We start from the raw sequence: 11,021 nt of genomic DNA on the forward strand, positions 1-11,021 counted from the left end.
GAGGGATAGAATATGCAGGAGCATCTCAGTCACTTCAAGAAAATCCTTACCGATCTCCTCAGTATTGGCGAGAAAGTTGAGGAGAAGACTGGGACACTGGTCTTGCTAGCATCGCTTCCCCCTTCGTATGAGTCCTCAGTGACTGCTCTTCTAATAAAAAAGAGCACCATCAAGATGGATGAGCTCACTATGGCGATTCTTCAGAATGAGGTTCTCAGGAGGAAGAACCAGCTTCGAGCTTAGATGCAGCTGACTTTGGTGGTTTCTGGAGAAGCAGAAAGTGACAGATGGAGCAATAAGAGATTACGACGAGGATAGTCCAAGTCCAAGATGAGAGATTAAGCAAAACCAGATGTTATCGATGTGATGAGTTGGGGCATCTAGCCAGAGATTGTCCTCAACTCAGGGATCGGATGAGGGCTACTGCAGCGACGGTTAGCGAGTCAGAGGATGATGTTCTAGAGATATCTGATGAGGTATCTACTTCTTTTCAATAGTGCATTTTAGATTTTACATGCACCTGTCGTGTACGTTGCAGAGAGAGCAGCTTGACTCCCTAGAGAGCAGTGAGGGCACTGTTTATCTGTCAGATGGATTGAGCTGTTGATCAGAGGTATCGAGACGGTCAGTTGGAGGATACATGATCGTGTAGTGAGGAGATTGGAGGAGGTCTGATACATATTTAGTTTCAGACAAATCTTATCTCACTAAGTATATTGGATTCGAGAGACTACAGGACGATAGCTGATAGAGAATCCTGAAGGTATTATGCGATGATAGAATTATTCTAGAGGAGAAGAAGAGGATGAGAGACATTACTACCTGATCGAGAGCTTAGTCGAGGTGGATCTTCAGGAGCCAGGAGGAGCCCAAAGCGAGGTGGAGGTGAATTGGGCACTAGATGGGAGACTCGGGAGGATGAGAGGCGATATTGCAGGATGAGATTCCTATTACTGCAGGATAATACTCTGCGTAGGTCTTTGGTCAGAGTAGACACAGCCATGATGGAGATGGAATCGAGCGATCTGGCTTGACTCCCATATTTGCCCATCCATGAGATAGTAGGCATGCCTCAGGGCATGGGGTTGAGATGGATCACAGGCTTTCAAAAATAGATGGAGGTCAATATCGAGTCGAGATAGAGATTGTTGAGATTTAATATCTCATGATTCGATCCATATTGAGCCCACAACGAGATCCAGAATGATGAATGGAGTCCAACGAGCCTAAGAACAGTCCAAACAGATCTAGACGGTGAAGATACGCACAAAAAAAGCTCAAAATAAGTGGCACGATGCACGAGGTGGTGGAGGCCGACGGTGGTGCAATCGGGCCCGACGAATGCGTGCATGCATGCAGGTGCATGCGGCCCAGCAGGCGGGCTGGCCCAGTGGGGCATGCGCGTGGGCGGCCAATGCACGTGCGGGCACTCAGGCCCAGCGCCCTACGATCCACCATGGACCATAGGGTGCTGGGCGGTCTATGGAGGCCGCATGGGCCGATCATGCAGTCCACATGCGGTCCATGAGTATTTTTTGCATAATCCGATGGCTCTGGAGTTAGCCGTTCACGATCAGACAGCTAAGGATGACTTCGGATGTGATCAGGCATGATCAGAGGCTGTAGTGCACGATCGGACGCTCTGATGTGAGCCGATCACGATCGGACACCCGGATTGTTCTAGAATTAATGGAGTCTCAGTATTCCTAGTGTAATAGTATTTTTGAGATTCTAGAGCCTATATAGCTCCGATTGACGAGTCATTTATTGCATTGGATAGCTGGTGACATCGTGGAGGTATAAAAAGCTTCAAAAAAGATTTTAGAGAGCTTTTATGAAGATTTTGAGACTTCTTGTTGAGAGACCTTTATATAAGGGTTGAGTGGTGAGTTTCTCTTATATTGATTGAGTTTTATTCTCTCATAGTGAAGCTTGCATGTCCCATGGAGATAGGCTTGAGGCCAATTCATGTATTTGTATTATGTTTCTTATTTTATTTCTTCTTTCTTCCTGCTGCACCGTGTGATATCGGATCCTGCACAATACTATCTACATCAGCTTAAGATATGATATTTATCTACACCATGCTTATTATTTATATGATTGAATTTCATCAAGGGGGTTCTTGGGTTTAGGATTTGAATAATTGATTAGGATTTCATTATGCTAAAAAAATTCTAAAATCCATTATGCTTTCATTGCGCTCATCGAACCCTATAGTGATGAAAGAAGTATTCACTTTCCTTTGCATGAATTCACCATTGGATCACCCACAACACATATCTCAAAGCACTTCAAACTTGATCAATATGATTAGTAGTTTATCGATCCAACTCCACAAATCTTAAAGTGATCACTAGTTCATTCATTTGCCTAGAGAGATATCAAAGCAATAGGGGTGAAAGTGAATCAGATAATATCCATTTGGATCCAGTTTTGTATATGGATCTATCCAAATATACAAAAAATTTGAGCATCAATTAACATCTGTATCTATATCCATAAAAAAATATAGATATCGATATGGATAGAGAGTTATCGATCTATATCCAAGTATTTGATTTATTTGTAATCCTATTTAATTTTATATAGCACTTATTAACTTTTAAAGAAAACATATAACCATATTAATATGCTATTAATTTGATTTATCATTTACTTAATCATATTTTTTAATTCTATGGTCATAAAGTTTAAGGATTTATTTGGTTCATGAGAAGAACTTTTTCTCCTAAAAAATTACTTCTTAGAAATTTGATGTATGAGAATATAGTTTTGATATATCGGTTGATCATAGAAAAATAACTTATTCCAAAATGACTTATATTTAGTTGAGCATGCACTTTCACGAAAAAAATTATATAAAATATCTATTATACCCTTAATAAATACAAGACTATTCCTTTTTGCTCCCAAACTCTGTATAAATATTAATATAATCATTATAGTTATATAAATATAATATAATATAATATAACATTACATCATAATAATTTATTATATTATTACAATATTAATGCATATGTATTGGCATAACATTAATATAATACTAATTATTAATATATTAATATAAATAATATATTAATCATAACAAAAATACTATATTAGTATAAATATTAAAATAATACTAACATATCATAAATACTATAATATTTATATTTTATATTAGTATAATATTATATTATATTAATATTTATAAGGATAATATTAAAAAGATATTTTTGACAAAAATGGCCATCAGTTCTTATTCCATGAAAAGTTCACCTCGTGAGTTTATACTTCCATGAAACTTGAAAAATATCTTCCCATGGGAAGAGCTTTTTTTATTCTCTATCCTTTTAAAATTCCATCCAAACAAGAGGACTCCCCTCTACTTCTCAAAAATTGTCTTTCCCCCTCCACTTCCTATGAATCAAATGAGTCGTAATTATTCGACTTATATCTATATTTTTAGTGTCCGATTTGTATCTGTATTCGTTTAAAATAAATATAGATATAAATTTTTGTATCCTACTAATATCTATATCCATATTTATATTTATCAAATAAAATAAATATAGATATAAATATATTGGTATCCGATCCATATCCGATTTAGTTTCAATCCTACAAAGCAACAAGTGATTCATTTATCTACCTATATAAATCTCAAAGCGACCGGTGTTCATTCACCAATATGCATAGCTTTCAAAGTGACCAATGATTTCCTCTCCCAAGGGCTCCTCTCTAACCCCCATCCTTTGTTGCGACTCTCTTTGAACCCTCCCCTGCAGCCATCTTCATAAGCTATGCCCACCTCTTTGTTGGAGATACTAACGATCTCCTGCCCATTACTTTTTTTGTTTCCATCACCACCAAGATTGCCCTTGGAGTCCTTGGACCTTGTAATATCCCAATCTAAACGCTATGAAAATGATCCAAGTTTGCCACACAAATTTTAACTAGGTTAAAAAACAAAAAGTAGAAGAAGAAGACTCCTGATGGGAGTCTCCTTCTCCCTCCTAATCTCATCAAAGGAAAGTTGATTTCAAGTGAAAATCTACCTCCCTCTATTGATCCAAAAATTAATTTTGATGAATATAAAATATTTGAATAATTATTTTAATACTAATGAGTTGTTGAAGTTCTTATGAAGAAAATTAAAAAAATTAAAATCATCATTGAGAAGCATGTATTAAATGACAAGTCTTGGAGCCCTAGAAAGCTGAATGGATAAAGCCAGATCGTAAAACATTAAGAGGAAGAGACTAAGAGTCGACTCCTAGATTCAATGAGTCGACTCTGGCACACAAATGGAAGTGGCACGGACTAGGAGTTAACCTCTACTTAGCCTCGAGTTGACTCTGTCAATCAAAAAGAAAGTAGAATTTTTAGTGCCAGACCTCTAGTTGACTACTACTTGACCTCGAGTCGACTCTCTAAGGAAAAATAGAGAAGTGCATTCTGTGGATCAATCTTCAAGCTGACTCCTATTTCTATCGAGCTGATTTTAGTTTGCTCGAGTCGATCTCTATTGATCTCGAGTCGACTTGACTGTGGCTGACAGCTCTATGACTAGTTTTACAAAAAATTTAAAATTATTTAGATATATTTCAACAGGTAGTTTTTGATCTCTAATGGCTAGAAATGGTTATTTTCACTCTTTAGAGAATTTAAAGGCCACCAAATAAAATTAAGAGTTAAGAAAAAAAAGAAAGAAAAATAAAATGAAAACTCAAGAATATTTATTGAGTATTCAAGAGAGAGCTACAAGCATTCAACCACTTAAAATCTTAAGCATTCCAATTATTTCTCACACATTGATTACAAAGCTTCCTCAACTCGTTCTCCAAAGAGCTCATCGACTTTTTATTTACTCTTTTAAGAGCTTTTTTTATGTTTACAATTGTATCTATCATTATTTATTGTAAATACATTTTAATTGGGATTAAAACTTAGGAAAAATCCCTTCCAAGCTTGGAATTTGATTAGATTTGTTGTGATAGCCTAAGATTGGTTTGATAGTGTGGTTTTGATTGATTTTCATTAAGAAAATTAACTAAGTTTTGATTGTGAGCTCGAAAAATAAGCAAGTTATAATCCTAAGCGTGACTTCAGGAGTGGATATAGGTGCTGTGTTTGGCACCGAACCACCATCAAAGTTTGATGTTTGTGTGTGGTTTCCTATTTCTTTATATTGCTTCTTATTTGCTTCATTATTTAGCATTTATCTATAGTATTCACTCACCACACGCAACATAATCTAATAATTATGCACAGTAAGTTTACATTTTTGAAAAATCCAATTTATCCCTCCTCTTGGATTGTCTCTCTAGAAAATAAATGGTATCAAAGCTTGGTGCTTAGTCGGATTTGATCTAACGATCATGTCATACTCCCGATCTAAAATTATGAGATAGGGTTTATGGTAACCACTGTATACTCATGGAGAACTCTCCTTACAAGCATGTAAGATATTTGATCATGATATCATAAAGCAATAGCAAAATAAAAATTAAATAATTAATATTTAATTTTAATTCAAATAACTAAATCAAATATCTTACAAAATAATATTCTATAGTTTTCCATCATCATCATCAATAAATCCTGATCTAAATAATGATATTAAATTCTGCTTCTAATTTACTCATTTAAATCAAATTCTTGAGTCAAGCTAATCTTCTGAATCTATAAAATAGTAAAATATAAAGTGATGAGCTAGACAACCCAATAAGTGTTGGCCTTAGAATTGATTTTAATAAAAAAATATTTTAGTATATATTTGATACTAATGAGTTGTTTAAGTTTTTGAAAAGATGTTTCAGGAAGCTAAAGTCATGTTTCAAAGAATCCCATGGTTTCTCCATCTTGAAAATTCAAAGAAATAAGGATCAAGGAGGCCACACGATGAAAAATCAAATGAAAAGATAAAATTAAAAAATTTGATGCCAAGTTAGATTAAGGTATTTCTTGGGATACTCTACATCCAGTAAGGTTTATAGAGTCTTCAACAAAAGGATACTCAATGTTACAAAGTCTATTCATTTATATTTGATTAAACTAATGACAAACACTGAACTAATTATCATTTAGGGATAGCATGGTATGGGCATTTACAAATGAGGTCTTTAAGTCTTTCCCATGTTTCATGAAATAATTCTCCATCCATTTGAAAAAAAACTAGTGATGGCTTTTCTAATTTGATTAGTTTTTCTAATTGAAAAGTATTTCTTGAGAAAGTTTCTTTGAAATTAGTTTCAGGTTGAAATGGTCACTGAGTCCAACGAATGTAGCCAATGTTTGACCTTATCTTTGAGCAAAAAGAAAAATATTTTCAGCCTAAGAGCATTATCAAAAAAATTTTAGATTTTGACAGTGAAGCATATCTCAAGAAATTTATCTAGATATTTGTATGGATCCTCATTATTAAGTCCATAGAAAGAAAGTAACATTGAATGACACTAGATTTAATCTCATATTGGGAGGCCTCTATAGGAGGCACCTGAATACAAAGAGAATATGTGTATGAGGATGGAGAGAAATACTCTTTTAATTGATGAGGAGGGTTGGATTCACCATATTCAGCCATATTCTTAGATCGAATAGTTCTAAGAGTCTTTTCAATTTCTTGATTTAATGATTGCAATTCTGATTGTTAGGATCGATGACCAAGGATGTAACTAAGAGTTTTAGATCAGAAGAATCCTAATTTTTTATGATTTTAATTGCAAATAAGTTTCGCACAAAAAATAAATTATAGCTAAGGTTTAACCTAAATCTAGATAGCTCTAATTGTTCCAAGTTTATCTTTAAGCCCTCCAAGTTCAAAGTTAACTAATCAAATTAGCCAGATAAGTATAAAATTGGTGGGAGGCTCCCTGTACTTTTACAATGGTCCTAATTAAATAACCATCGTTCTTCAGGACTGAGTTTCTGAATCACTTTTCTTAGACACCAATCGATTGATCAATTCTAAATCTAGTCTAACTTTCAGGTTCTCTTATCCTAATGAGCTCGAATTCCTCAAGGACTAATGTCTAATTGATTTTAATGTTAGATGTGTGTCCTAGAAGCCAATCATGGCTGGCATATATATTTCTCTAGGACATATTTTTGTACTTGATGGACAGTCTTTATAACCAATCATATAACATGTGTCCATGATTTATCCTAAAAATTAACAAAGATGATTTTGTATATTCTCAAAGTGTTAAAAATTTGAGATATACATCATTAATGATTAATTTCTAAATACTTCTGATCGAAAGATTGTCATGGAGGACAGTGATCAATCTATTCGAGATCGATGCAAGGATCACCTTCTTTTGGAAGATAGTCTCAAGTTTGCGATATAGTACACTGGGGTGAGAATGCTGGTGGTTGTTAGAGAATAACTTGCACTAAATGTGACCAACACGAAAATCACTTGGACATGTACTCACTTGTCAGTGATTTTCTTGATGCTGTAGTGGTATGATTGATCTTTTGACTTGTGGTATATTAGCTATTTCAGCAGGCTACTTAGTTTGACTGTACGTTTTCTTGGTCCATAGATATTCAGATTCTTGCTACGTATGTTGGCTATTACAGTTCAGATTCACTGTTTGGAGTAGGATGCACCTAGATGGAATCTGTCATCTTTAGTAGAAAAAAGGAAGTCCTATGCGATTCGTAAGACTGAGTTCAAAAAATCTCTGACCATAGTAAGTGTGAATACTAGAAAAGAGTTTCCACAAGATTCACAGATGAACTCAAGTCAAGCCAATCTAGTATATAACTGACGATGGGGTTTGACGAGTTTCCATAACCTTCGTCAATTCGAGACTCACGATAGAGGGATTATATCACACGATAATTGCACCTAGAGGTTCATATCTTTTTGTTCTACTGAATTATCACTATAAATTGCTAGATCAATGATTTTCGGATCAATGGATCGTGAAAATCACTAAAATTATTTTGGATCAATGATCTTTGTTGAGATGAGTTGGAATCATTTAGTCCATTGAAAAGAGTTTCGATGATACTGTGATGGAGATTATGATATATCTCACTATCAGACAGAATAGAACCTGCGGATCACACATAAAAAGAGCATGACCTGATCAATGGCTTGGATTATATTTGAATTATCAATCGGATTGATAGTTTGAATTTTAAAAACTGCTAATTTGTAATCGTTACAGTTTTGGCAGCTGCTAATTGTTAGCGCATGGACTTAATTATAAATATTATAATTTTTTTAGATTGATTAAATTATGAATTAATTTTAATTAATTTAAATCAAATTTAATTTAATTATATTAATTTAATTTAATATTAATTTGATTCAATTATCCAAATTAGATTTGGATTTCAAGCTTGATTGGATCCAGCTTGACAGTCTTTTCGAATGCAACTCGATTCGGACTCGATTTAAATTTGATTAAGGCCCAACTTGATCCAAAGAACTATGACTCGGAGAGCCCAGATCTTCTAAGACTCTCTCCAAAAATCATGCAAAGAAGGAAGAGGGGTATTGTTTTTCTCATCCTTCTTTTCTTGCACTCGTGAAAGGGGAGGGGGCGCCAATAGTTGACGCCCCACCTAATCTGAAATTTTTTTTCTTCTAGATTTTTTCTATTTGAATTTGATTTAAAATAAGATAGAAATCCATCTGATTGGGGTATGGAAGAATTTTTTTGTGTAACAAAAAAATTGGAGAAAGGAGGGCGTGCGCTAATTGTTGGCGTCAGATATGTTTCCTTCTTCTTCCCTTATCTCAATGCCCATCTAATCTTTTCTTGTGTTTGAATGGTTATGATTCAAGGAGAGAAGATCTTTTATGGCATGAAGAAGTGGTTGGGAGAATAAATTGATTTTGTATGACAAAACTCAATGTGAAGAGTAGGCATGCGTGAGACATGAAGTAGAGTCTTCTTTCTTACATTACAACTTCATCTCCCAATGCCTTCTCCTTCCTTCTCCCCTTCATCCAACACCTAGATCTGATGGTGATTAGATCTAAGAAAAGACAAGAGAGAGAAGAAGAGAAAAAGAAGAATTCTTCTTCTTTCATGGTGATTTGGTTCAGATCCTATTGGATCTGCACGAAAAAGTTGTGCAACGATTTTTTTTTCAAGATCTGAAAGAAGAGATCTAGATCCAATGATGAGGAGCGAGATCTGCAAGGTGCTAGCACATCGATGATTTTGGTGCTCCAATTAGACATCTTCATGTGAATACTTGTGGAGGTTGGGCAGTGCGCAGCTATGATCAGAACCCAGAACATCCATATGATCCGAGGTATGGAGATTCGATCTCCAACTTGTTTTAGCTAATGATTATTTTTCTTTTTCAGATTTCAGATCGTAGTGCTTTTTCATATCAAGATCCTAACTATAATTTTTAGATTAGATCTAGTACATGTATAAATTAAAATTATTTTAATTTATTTACTTTTGCAGCTTCATGTTTAGAAAAAAATTTGAACTTTACATACGAAACCATAGCAATTTTCTAACAGTGGTATCAGAATAAGATTCTAATACAAACATGAAAATCCCTCAGATCTTAAATCTGATTTATAAAAATTAGATCTGAAGGTTAGTTTAATGATCTACTCATTCTAAAATAAGGTTGTCCTGACATAATCATGTTGTGCTGAATGGTTGTCCTAGAACGATGTAGAACATCGATTAAAGTTAGATCTGAATTTTCTACATGCTGTAATATAATTATAAGATTATTTTAGATCTAAAATTATTTCAGGTCTAAAATAAATCATAAATTATTTAGATCTGAAATTAGTTTTAGATCTAAAAATATTAATTAAGGTTTAATTTGGATCTAGTATGATTGCTGAATTTTTTTTTACATACATAGATTCATAGTTGTTGTTCATATATTTGACATGTGAAAGATAATTAAATCTGATTTTAATTGATTAAACTCTTAGTAGCATAGTAATTGAATTGAGATAGTCACCATTGCCGTCTGGTCATAAGATAATGAAGGGATTAAAATCTCTCTCTTGCCCATTCGATGGGTTCTCTCTTATGACATGTAGTGGTGCCGACTATGATATTTTCTATGAAGATGAACAGTGAATAAAAAATTATATATGATATATATTTTAGATTTAAATCAGATTATGTATGTATTTTTATATGTTTTATATTGCTAAAATATTATATTTGATATATTATTTGGCACACAATCTAAAACTTAATTTTTATAAAATTTTAGATCCAAAATCTTAGGCTATATTTGCATGAAAATATGAAACTGTGACTGGTATGCCTGTGGAGTTGACTCGATTTTCAATTGGATCGACTCGAGTGCTTGGTGAGTTGACTCTTTTTTGTTGGAGTCAACTCGAGACTCTGATAGGTCAGCTCATTTGCTGATGAGCTGATTTAATTATGCAGACTAGGTCTACAGATTTTTATTTATCTCAGTGCTGTGCTGACTCACTGTGACAAGTCAATTCATGTGCCAGGGTGACTCGACTCGATTTTGCAAACTGCGATATTGTATGAGATACATTATAAATTATTTAGATTAAAAATTATTTTTAGATCTAAACTTAAATCCATGTACATAATGTACTTAATTGAGAATTAAGATTTAAAATTATAAGATATGAAATTATAAATTTAAGATCTAAATTTCAATACATAAAATATGGGCTTCGGGTATGGGTTGAACAAATTAGATTTTGAGACTAAACTACAACTAAGGTCATTGATTAAATCAGGTTAGAATCTTTTTCGATTTTGAGCAGTTGATCGAATCTAATCAAGAGTTGGTTGGGATTAGGTCAAAGGGACTCAAAATTGAATTTAGTTGTAGTTGGTCAAATTGATTTACATGCGATGTAAATTGATTAAGTCAAGATCGAATTTGGTTCAGTGATTCGAGCTTGGGTTTATAGGTTAACCTAATTAATTCTAATCAACCAATTTGATTTCTAAGGCAAGTATCAGATGGTGGTTCTTTAATTGATTTTGTTATCTGATCTGACTAATTCATTGGTATCTAAGAAAAGCAATGGAGAG

General features: G+C 33.9%; 1 non-coding gene across 1 annotated transcript; it reads left to right on the plus strand.

Moving 5' to 3' along the window:
• Window positions 1-6,077: 6,077 nt before the first annotated feature.
• Window positions 6,078-6,184, plus strand: LOC114912754 (small nucleolar RNA R71). Its single transcript, XR_003798586.1, has one exon. It is a non-coding gene; the product is annotated as a small nucleolar RNA R71 (small nucleolar RNA).
• Window positions 6,185-11,021: the final 4,837 nt, after the last annotated feature.

This window comes from Elaeis guineensis, chromosome 1, assembly GCF_000442705.2.
Source record: "Elaeis guineensis isolate ETL-2024a chromosome 1, EG11, whole genome shotgun sequence".
Classification (NCBI taxonomy): Eukaryota; Viridiplantae; Streptophyta; class Magnoliopsida; order Arecales; family Arecaceae; genus Elaeis; species Elaeis guineensis.